Below are 12,854 nucleotides of genomic sequence, written 5' to 3' on the forward strand. Positions count from 1 at the left end.
AGCTGTAAAAGCCAAAACAGCTAACAGCGCGCATCAACATTAGAATATAGCCAGGACCGTTATGTCCCGTATACTCTCCTCGTAGTACGTCTACCTAAACAGCATAGGATGTTTACCTTCAAAATGGTCACGCCATCTTGTCAAGATCAACGACAGACTCTGGATGCGGGTCGCTTTTAGCCTGTCCTATTTGAAATCTATGAGGGTGACCTTTTTCTGCAGTAGGCTGACTGAAATAACGATAATGATGATAATGGGAGAGTTCAAGGTCAAGTGCTCTGCGACGATGATGTAAAGAAAATTTTACCAATTTAATTATTTAAACCGTGAACAAAATTTTATATCTTAGCTCTGAAAATCTGTGTTTCATGTGGTGAAAACCAATCTGCACTAAAACCAAGTGCCATACCACCATGTACAATTTCTTAAGGTAGTTTTATATCCCAATTGTACAAATGACACAGCTAATGCAATAGGATTTTCAATCGAAATATGTAATAAAATAAAAAAATAAAAATGTAACAACTGAATTCTCTTACGAAATAAAATTGTATGAAAATCTCTGAAAATGTACTACATTAGAAGGTGATTGCCAGTATTATTCGAAGGGTGTACTTACTGCAGGAAGTGGAAAAAACGTATTGGACGGGAGTAGTCCTAAGCGGTGGTAAGAGAACGCAAGAGTTGAAGTCAGCAAGTATTGCAGCAATATATCAAGTTTCGAGTAGCATAATGGAAAATGTTTCACCAAGAAATCAGAAGAAGCCACGATACTCTCCAATAGTAAACGACTATACAGAGAAACGGAGAAGCCATGAAATGTCTTAGCCAAAAGGCAGAAAACAATGGATAAAACTAGTTTTGTTTGTTCTGTGAAGTTACTTTTTAGCGATTTTGAATGTATGTGGTTTGAATTTCAAAGATTTCTTGGACCAACATATAAATAGGCTCGTTAAGGTACCCCGCGTATAGAATCTACATAAATTGTAGAAAAGCTATAGCCCGCACCATTTTTTTACACTGACATAAAATATTTGGCGATGTAAAGGACAGCTATATATACTTTAACTCTTTACACCCACATGTCAGTGATTTGTTTTTAGAGTGACCTTTGCAATTCGGGGACTCCCCTTGTACATGATATTAATCTTTGACAAGTCTCTATTACAGTAACGGTGCTGACGAACAGCGATAATGACTTAAATATACAAAGTTTTTGTATGAATTTCTTTCAAACATTCGAAGTAATTTATTAAGCAGTCTATTTATTTTAATTTCTGCAAAAATTTTATTCGGTTTAACGTTGATTTTAATTCGTTGTTTTGGTTTTATACGATTTTAGAAAACTACGGAATGTATTCGTTCTTTTTAAAGGCAAGTAAAGTCTTTTTATTGCGCAAATTTTTATCAACCGCATAAAATGATCATTGCAGTGCATAAAATATACACTAACTGTTATAAAAAATATAAAAACCGTCTACCTACCGTTTGCCTTGAAGAGTAACATAGTATTGTTGTAAACAAAGATGCCCAGATTCGAATTATATTCCTATCATGTTTTTATTTGAAATAACATCAATACATTTGTTTTATTTTTTATTCATGACCAATTAAACAGTAAATGCGACTTGAGTACTGCATCAAGTTTTCCTTGAAGGAAACGTGTTTCAATTTAAACTACGCCAAATAACAGCAATAAAAAATATTATTAGTTAAAAACAAATTTATTATTATACTAACTATACTGTAAAACGTTCGTATTCTAACACCGCAATTAAAATAAACGAAATTATTTAAATATCAGACAGATTTGATCATTTACGTATATCAACATATAAGTCACCGATGTAAAACTCGTACAGCACCATTGTTGATAGACTACCACTGTCGTATATTAATTAAGAAGCAATTGTTCTTTTAATGACACCAGTTTCAATGCATTAAGTGTGTTATTTTTAATCATAGACACTGCAAGGCATATGCTTCCTCCAAAAATATCTATGGGGAGAATATACCATAGTCGCGTATAATACACAACAAAAATACAAAAAGTGTGTGTGAATTCTATTTTTTATAGAGTCTTGGGGGCTCTCGTTCAATCCCTTTTATGAGTGAACAGGTTCTTTATTTACATAATAACTTTTTTCGGACAAATTTCCATTCTCATCTTTCGTCTCTCTCAATATCTTTCATTCTTTCCTCTAATTTTCTTCACATTACCTCTCATTCCTTCCATACATCGCCTAACTCCCTTCGCCTGCCCTCCAGGATTCTACAATTTTACATTTATTATTTTAATTTCATTATTATTTAAGTTTCATATATTTGTTTATTCTCAATTCTTATTTATTTCCTTACTATCTATATCGCACGTAATTTACCTTTCTATTAACACAGCAGTTTTATCATTTTTGTTTATTATTTTCATTACGTCTTTTTTTACAATAATACATGAAAAATATTGGATTTTTATTGTTTTTTTCTGATTAGATAGCATCCTAGAAATCGAAACCATATTTCAGTCCTCTATCGCTCACCTTCAATGCTGTAAGGTGGACATTACTATCAATGATTTAAGTAGGTTCAATTGGCATAACAAAAGTTGGACGGTCATACAAAAGATGGATAGATGATATTTCAAAAATCGCAAATAAAGAAAAAGAAATTACTAACAACTAATATTAAAAAACCGCTAAACATTACTAATATTACTGGAGACAGAACTATTTAAGATTTGGAAATGAATGAGTTCATTCATTCATTTGTTCATTCAATAGTCAAAAAATTAAAAAAAAAACACAATCTCTAGTAGCGTTGCCTTAAAAAAGATATGGACAATTATCAGCCAAACTGGTTGATTAAATCTTAGTTTAATAGCATTCACATCAAATGCCAACCAAATGCGTCGATCATTTAATTTATTGCTTTATTTAAAGAAACATTTGAGCATTAAAGTATAAACATTTATAACAAAAAACGTGACAAAGTTTGCGAAATGTCAAATTTAATAGTAATTACTGAAAATCTTAGGTACGGCCGGTGAGTTTATAGCACAGGATTTTCCAGTTTTAAAGACTGTCCGTATTCAAACTGTATCTGTGCTGCAATATTTACAGTTAAGTTATTCATATTAAGAATATGATGAAATTGATAAAAAAAAGATTAATGTAATCGATAAAGTCATTGTGTGACTAAGGGAAATAAAGATTCATTTTTCATATAGATATTTATTTATTTGAGAACTTTTAGACTTCAAGTTTGAATCGACTGACAGTTGAAAAAGCGGACATATTATTATTTATTTTATTATTGATCCAGTACATGTTTACGATTATAAAAATGTGACATAAGGTTTTCTAAATGAAATTCCATGTACTTATTTATCAAATATTTAGTCTATTATAACTGAAAATAAATGAAATTGTTAGTACTAATTATTTTATCCATAACAGGAAATACATGAATACTCTTAATAAATATATATTCATGAAAACATTTAAAAACATATTGAATACACGCTTCGAAAAATTTCCACGAAATATCTGCTCTATTGGTTCCGCGGATTCCGGATCCGCGAGCCTTGAATGCTTGAGCTGCAAATAACGGAAATGTTGTCAGCTCCGGACATCGACCAAATATTATTTAGTTTATTTCCGAGTCATAAACCGGTTGCTTAGTTATATTAAAAGTTATTGTAACATAATGCAGTACTATTTATTTTCGGTTCAATTGGTCACCGAGTTTCGAAGTTAATCGAAGTTGTAAACTCTTAAAAAATGGCGTCCTGATGCCTACGTTGCTTGGTTCTCGGATTTGCTTTTCTTTGATTGCTGAGAAACACACCTAATCAGAGTCAATACAAAAATATATACAATAACTCGTAGAGTAGACGAACAAAATTAATATAACTGTCGAAAGCGTCCACATTGTGCCAACAACAGATGCATGTAAACGCATCCTTAGCTGGATATTTTCTATCAATAGACTTTCTTCTACTGATCTCCTTATTTCTGATTTAATCGTGTAAAGAAATCCCTAGCTTAGCTTTCTCCGTGGTTCGTTAGGCAACTGTGATGTTGCTGATGAGGCCCACGGTGCCCACATTTCTGTGCACTAAAATATAACCGAATTAAGCCCAGCACCTGTAATTTTATATTCCATATATAAATTAAACGCTTTTACTAATAAAATTAAGGGGGAGTAATTAGACGCAGTAACTTTTGCATTTTATATTATATAGCTGAATGATAAGATTTGGGAAACTTGTTTTTTGGTTTCCATTACAATTTTTTGCAGAAAATGTTTTAATAACTTTCACTTACATTGTTAGAAAGATAGATAAACTTTTCTACGTTTTCAGTAAAGTTGCAACAGGGATATTTTACGTCAAGATTTCCAAGATCCGTCTGTAACGAGATGAGTGCACTCGACGGATAATTTAATTTCCATTTAAACAACTCGGCTTTCCTGAGAGTAGTAGTTCGTATTTAATTATATCTCTATTTCTTTCGACGTTGGTTTATAACGGGAATGAATTTCCAGAGACCGGATTTGAACTTTATATGAAGTAACATCGCAGATCTGTTTTAAATTAGTTAGAAATGAATTGTAAAAGTTGTTTATGCGTTAACATCATGCTAAAAGTCTTTTATCATTACCATTTCAGCTTTAGAATGTCTACCTCATTAGTCTCAATCTAAAAGGTCCGGTTGAAAGTGTCCAGCATCCAGAAACTTAAAATGGTCGTCAGTCCACTTTGTGAGTCACCACTGAAGTTTTAAGGCCCAGTGCTCATTTGTTAAACGCACTGTATGACCTCCCAAACCACTTTAATTTGCCAATCCGCTGGGCTGTATCGATAACTTAGATTCGTTCACTAATCTCCTCATTCCTATTTAGATATTGTAAAGAAATGCCGAACATTGCTCCCTTTGTGGCTCGTTCATCGAGTGTTCTTGCCTGTGAAGTCTGGATTGAGAGGCGCCAGTGGCGTATGTAATCACTGATTACACATTGGTCATTCACGTTCATTTTAAGACACTAATGGTCAATAAGATGAGTCTTTAACAAAATATAATATTTCATTGGGAATGTCCCTTTTGTCTCCAGACACCTGATGATCACATATGCTCCCCTCAAACAACAACGATTCTTTAGTTACTGGAAGTTAGAATCGAAGTTGTAAACTCTTATAAGAAAAATAAAAACTCGAGTGAAGGACGGACCGGTGTTGTCTTTTGCTGTTTGTTATTGCCCACGTAAGATCATTTACAGTTGTCACTTGCGTACGTTAGGAGAAAAATCCCAAAAGAACCGATTTAAAGCAAATTAACTTACAACTACGCAGCTTCCAAATACGTCATGTTTTGAAAGCACCCATTATAAACAGACGGGTTTTTTGCGATTACTTTCACAGTTACTGTTAATACAATAAGTAATGTAATTTATTTCCGTGCTTTATTATCATTAAAAAATTTTACACAGCTATAACATTTTCTTTTGAACTATTTGTTTCACAATTTATTTAATTTATAACATAATAGTCCAGAGACGTTATACGGAAGTGTATTATAATAACTTTAACGAGGTCCATCCATACCATGGTTTATCATTTGCGAGTACTCTACCAGGATCAATACTAAAAAAGTGGCTTCATTATTAAAGAACGGTTAATACTTATTACTTTTAGAAAGTTGTCTGAGAATATACAAATCATCTATATCATTTCAGCAGTAAGACGTTCATTATCAGTCATAACATAGATTTCCAATAGGACCGGTTGGTAATGACCTGCATTCAGCATCTTCCGAGCTAAATCTGTTATTTTCGTTCGTCTATGAGTGATATATGGTATAAGTGATATACCGTTGTAATTAAAAATACAGTCGAATATTTATAATAACATAATATTTATTTTTAGGAATGTGTGAATGAATACAATTGTTCAATTAGCTATAACAATTATTGACGACGTAAAAACAACCAAAGATTAAGCCGTTTAACGCACAAATCATTACAGAGGTCAAACATTCTCTCATATTTAGACCACAGAACGGGTCTTAAAACCCTTCTAATCTTCCTCTTGCTTTCCTGCTCGCACTTGCATTAACGTCTCTTTCTCTCAACACACGCGGTTGCATGAACATACTTTATAAATATCTGACACCTTCTTCCGGATATTTTACTACCAGAAACAAAAATAAGCAATCTGTTTCAAAAATAATGGTCATAATATTAATAACATATATAAACATGGTTATTTTTTAACCACTTATGGAATTTACATCGAAAAAAAAAATCGATGTTCTTCATCATCATCATTATTATCATGTCATAGGATGTCTACATCTATACATCTGTACATATGACACATCTATAGATTTCTAATACAACCGCGTGAAAGTAGCCTGAATCTAGCGTCTTCCAAAGAATTTCAAAAGGTTTTTTGTCCATCATGTAGGCGATCGTGACGGCCTACGATGTTTTCTATTTTACCTTCGATGATTTTACAAAAAAATACGAACCTTGCATCAGCGACAATCATATCATATTTGTTTTATATTACAAAATCAAGCCACAAACTAAATACCTTAAAAAATCTGTGCAAATTAACATTTAACGTACATTCATTGAAATTATAGATCATTCATTTAAAGCTATTTACATAAGAATACTTAAACTTAAATATTATCAACTGATTGCGTTTCCGAAGAAGCCTTGGTAGAAATACAAAATGTATTTTAAACAAAGTATTTAGAATATGTTCACAAACTGTACATACATTTAGTCCACAAGTTTCATATGCTCTGGACTGTCACCAAGTTCAAAAAAATTACATCGCCCACTTCTACGCTATAATAAATCTTTAATCACAATAAAGTTTGTGCTGATATCTGTGCAAGGCTGTCATTGATACATCGGTCTCAGAGCTTACAATTTCTTTGCCCCACTACTTAAAACTGACGGGCCTGCTGGCGTGTCAGCGTGATGCGTGCCCTTGGTGCGCGCTGTTTTCGCTGTCGCTCGTCGTTTTTTCTTCCGAAGCTCTTAAAGTGTTCTTCTCCATCGACGTCAACACCTTGATATTGAATCTTTTTTCGATCGAACCTCTTGCTTGGACGTGTCCTCAGCAACCATCTGTTCTCCATGCTATGTGGCCTACTTGTCTATATTAAAACTTAGTTATATCGGTTACTTTCGTTCGTCTACGGATCTCCATATTCCTATTGTAGAAATCTGAGTTACAATACAAAGTACGCGATTAAATATATTTTTAAACCACTACCTTAAGTATAAATTTTCGAAAAGTACAGTATTTTTTACTTTTTGTTCCCTTTTATGTTATACAAAGTCAAAAATAACATTCGAATTTAACTTTGTACGCACTGAAGACGTCAATGGTTTATTTTTTTTTTAGTTTTTTATCACACCGGATCTCTAAAATCATTAATTATGGATGCCCAAAACGACCGAACCATCGCCTCATATACACGCTTACTAAAGGAATGACGTCAAAGATTTTATTAAATATAATACTTTCTCTGCATTTATATTACATGATTATCTGTGATAAATAAATTTGCACGAAACGTGTCTTGATACAAAACGAGAATAATTTAAAAATAAAATATCAAAGTTGTAATTTTTTATGAAAAGTCAAATTTGGCTCTTTGGCATTTACCTCTTTACGACTAAGACAATAATTTATCAAAAAGCCGCCAAGTTCGTAGGGGCTCACAGGGTCTATCGAGAAGGGACTTCGGCAAGGACTCAAAATGCGTTTAGCATTCCGAACAGTGGGTGCCCAAGCCCAAGGGAAGTGAATCTCCGACTACTTGCTGTAAACGGAAAAAACAAGTAATTTCTTCACATCAGTTGGAAATATATGCGTTGGAAGTTACAAACTGGAAGAAGACAGAGACAAAAGGGGATATTTTGTCTCCGTTATATCCTAAACTTCATCAGCATCATTTGTAGCTTAGGTCTCCCCTTTATTTTCCAATAGGATTATTAGAAAGCGGCCTGCATACGTCTTCTAACTAACTTAACTAATTCCTCTATCCGTTTTATGGTCGGACGTACTACACAGTGCTTGCCAAACGCTTTCATTCAGATTCTTAAGGCTTCAGCGGCCATCTTTTTCCTCTTTCGTAGAAATTAAAAAAAAAGTCAGCTTCCTTTTCATGGCTTCTTTCAAATTAAAATACAGGGCTACGGGGGTTCCAAACGAGATCGAGGTTCCAAACCTTGAACTGAGAAGATCCGCAATTAAGAAGGTCATCAGTTCACCTTGCAGGTGGATGTCTTACGCTGCGCTATCCAGTCATCGGTCTGTACTAAATAATAACCTGTTAATATTAGTGTAATAAAACATTACATTGATTATTATTTATATATTTTGTAGTCTATACATGTGTAGCCCGGTACGTATGACCTAAGAAATCATTATTTAATACTGTAATAAAAAAAAAACATCTAATTCAGCGAACCTCAAAAACTTCCATTCATCGCTTACAGATAAGATAAATAGCACCTACGGTCGAGTCAACCAAAATTGGATACATCTATGAGGTCATTACGTCACCGTATTTTAACGGCGAAATACGAAACGTGTTAGTATGCTCCTTAAATATTTACTGAGAAAATAATGTTAATTAATGACATGCTTTATTAAAAACAACGGGAAAAACCATTTTCAGAGTTAACCTCACGGTAATTAATTTTGTTTACGCTATTAAACCGATTGCTTCTTGATAATGAATTAAAAGAAACATTTCGCGTAACAATATATTAATATTCATGTATGCAAACATATAATTATTACTCGATTTATACAAAATAACGAGAAATAAATTAAAATATTTTTTTTTAAATGACAACTTATTGTTTATGTAGAATATGTCGTTTCAAGTTTTGGTCCGATCAGGGCCAAACCACGTTAGACCATCACAGATGGCATAATAGAGTTGGCGACAATATTTACGAAAAGTTTCAAGAACCGTAGTAGTGAGGAATATAACACAATGTGAGAAAAAGACTTGTTATAAACAAACTGTGTGACAGTCGACAGCGTCCTACTCCTTTACCAGCTTCAAATTAAAAAATGATGAAAGCTAATTGTAAGTAAACAAAAAAAAATTAAGATATATTTAATATGCTTAGGTTAAGGTAAGTTATTCAATCTTAAAACTAAAACTTTACTGCGTGCATTTAAAGTAATCGTTTGCACTTAATTCACTAAGATTCACGAAAAGTATAAACCTACAAACTTCAATTTCTATACTTATCAATGGTGTATAATAAATGCTAAAATTTGCTTTTTACTTTCGAAACTGTACCCAGAAACACTAACAAAGTTTTTCTATCACAAATTTCAATAAAATTTTCAATAAAAAAATACATAATTATATTTTATCCATTCCATATCCATTTAATTTATAATAGGAATTATATAATATATAATTTAGATACTATATAGATAGATAAACTATAACAATTCGACTCTCGTCACAATATATTTTTACGTATAGAAGGTACCAAATAAAAAAATTAATTAAACAATTCAAAGTCTATATAATGCTTGGTAGAAATGGCAAACTGTAATAACCTATATGAACCTATTAATTTCAGCTCAGAGGCTAAGTATGTAACTCCAGCATAAGGTTAATTCAGAGATGTCAGAAATATATATATAACAAACATCTAACGCTCTGTGGTTTCTGGAAATGTCAGAATTACCCGAAAACTTTAAAATTAAACACAGTGCAGAACGAATCATCGCTTAAAGCACTAAACATAAAGCGAGAATCGACAATCATCGAAATCAAATCGCAGTGGTTATGTCCATTGAGACGATGCACCGATGTTGAAGAGGACACAAATATTAGACATCAAAAGCAATAGTTAAAAAGAGATTTATTTCCAGTCGATATCTGCTTATATTCTATCAACTAATCGCATGATAATGAAGAAGGAAAAAAAACTTTTAGTTCCCGGAATATCATTTGGTATTTTAGATAATTTACACGAAATAATATTTAAAAAACAAAATATTTCATAGCAGAACCACAATCAATTTGTCAAAGACCAACAGTTCTAAGTATATTGTAAAATAGCAAAGTTTTTTGTAACTGTTATTTACCTTATAGTATTTACTTTGTATCAAATATAACATTCGTTATGAATCAGATAAATAACTATCGATATATGTATTAAAATATTTTAACCGCGAAACATGTCGCGGAAACGATTCTGGGAAATATGTTTAGCGGAAACCGATCTAATTCTTAGACAAACTTGTTTACAAAAAGGATCTGTCAAGGTAATTTTTGTTCAACGACCATTATTTGAATAGAAATATAATTTACTCCTTATTTAGAATTTTAATATAATATTTTATTGAATTATAAACTTGGCATTATACATATTACACATATATTAAAGTAATTGGATTGTAATGTCATAAAATGAGTCGGCATAATTAGATAATCAACAGTGCACGTTTGCATACAAATTGATAGCGGAAATAGTAACTTCCTACTTAGGACTAAATGTAAGATCCCAAAACACAACATAAAATAATTGAAACGTGATTGAACACATCACATAAAAATATCAAAAGAGAATTCAGTTACTTTAAAATTAATGAGAGAATAATATGACCGTACCGACCGGCAAATACATTTTTTTTGTTTTCACGTTTTAAGATTGTGTCTGCGTGGATGGATGCGAGCGTGTAGATGTGCAGTGGCGTACCTAGGGGGGGGCGGTGGGTGCGGTCCGCACCGGGCGGCACTTACCTTGGGGCGGCATTTTTTAAATTTACTTATAGTTGTAAAAAGCAACATATTCATTTCATATTTATTTTCTTTCTTGAATAATAAATTAAAATTCTGTTCCCAACATTGTAATTTTGTTAAAATTTTTTTTAACAATTTCAATCAGTGTCGGTAGTTGCGAAACAGGCTTCTCAAAATTGAAGTTGATAAAAAATTATCTTCGTTTTACAATGAGTCAATTAAGACCAAAAACTCTTGCAATATTGCCAATAGAACAAGAAATTACAAATAATTTTAATTTTGAGAGCATTATACACGATTTTTCTAGTATGAAAGCTAGAAAGAAGAGTAGATATTATATAAATATGTTTACGAGTGCATACACATATGTCTAAAAAAATTTACTCTGTGTATTAATTAATATTGATTAAATAACTTAATAATTTATTTATGTGTATTAATTTATAAAAAACCACTATTTGATTGACTTATAATAGAAGGGGCGGCAAACTGGAGATTGCCCCGGGCGGCAAAAGTTCTTGGTACACCACTGTAGATGTGCATACAGTTATTTGTTTATAGGTGTAAAAGCTTTAAAGATATGAATTTAATGGTGATTTACTGTTAACTGATTTGAGGTAAAGTCTATACAAAAATCAATGGTTATAAAAATAAAAAATAACGTAATGATATTATAGCAAAAAAACGCTTTCGAAATTCGGATTATTGCATATTAATTTTTTTTTAACTACCTATCCCTGCAGATTCGTTGCCATAAGTTGTGGCCCTCTCCTGTCATATTCTAATAAAAATTAATATAACATAGTTTAGAGTAATTATTTTACATGGAATGATTGTTAATAGGTGTAAAATCGTTAAAGCTTTTAAGGTTAAGGCTTTTATTCTGTAACCAATCAACAAGTATACACATACTGTATAATATACACATATTATTGACGCCTTTTTCTATTTTAACGGAAAAATTTTATTCAAAAATATCTACAAAAATAATCCGCAGTAAATTTATCCACAAATAAAATTAATTAGATATGGTTAAAGTTACCAATGTTCTAGAGGAAGCATATACTACCAAGATTTTCATATCAACTAAGATTGGTCGTATTTGTAAGTTTTTGATCAATTTTACACGTGTCACGAGAGGAGCATCTCCCTTAGATTGTGGAACTATACTGCCGTATGTGGTATCTGTCCTCCAATAGCCGTCGTCAATAGGATAATATTTTTTAAAGAGAATTAATTATAACAATTATTTTTGTTTTCATATCAAATTACTTGTATTTTAACTGATATATTTTATCTATAATGTTAGACCTGCGATTAGAGATGAAAAAACGCATTAATTGTTCAAATTGATATCTGCAAATAGAACGAATATTTGTAAGTCTTATTGGTAGGTTTAAATAGGAACTCTGGCAGTAATGTAGCAGCCCGAAGCGAGGCTCCCGAGGAGGTCGACGAACTTTGTTACCAAACTCGCGGAAACTGCAAATGTGATTTAAACAAAATTGTTAATCATCTTATAAGGACATAGAGGGAATTGTCGCTTGAACCCAGCATTGTTACGCAGTTAGTCGAATATAAGAAAGATTATCAGAAAAGTATTGAACTATTTAATAGTTATCACATCTCTAAAAGATATTTTTATTCCTAATCATTATTATAGTTACAGGAAACTATAATATTTTAACATATATTACTCAAACAAAAGAATCTACAGTATTTATAATGAACACCTGTTAACACTTACATAAACAATAATTACTCGTATATAAGTCCTTACAACTGTTTTTTATTAGTGCTAGTTAATAGCCTTTATATCTATCTTAACATTTTAGTAATAAAACGTACAGTTTTAATTTTAAACTGTATACGAAAGTTAAACAGTTCAAAAGTCACTAGGGATTAAAACAAAATGATAGGTGAAAAAGTCTTTAAACTAGATACTACCAAACATGAATTTAAAATACGAGTAGAAGCATATTCTTAGTGATTGCGTACCACTCAATATACGATTAGCAAAGAAAGAAACACACCGTACTTAATCTATAGATATGA

The sequence above is a fragment of the Battus philenor genome, unplaced genomic scaffold (assembly GCF_028537555.1).
Source record: "Battus philenor isolate CCGP_79_NKW_IND1 unplaced genomic scaffold, ilBatPhil1.0.hap1 SCAF_8, whole genome shotgun sequence".
Classification (NCBI taxonomy): Eukaryota; Metazoa; Arthropoda; class Insecta; order Lepidoptera; family Papilionidae; genus Battus; species Battus philenor.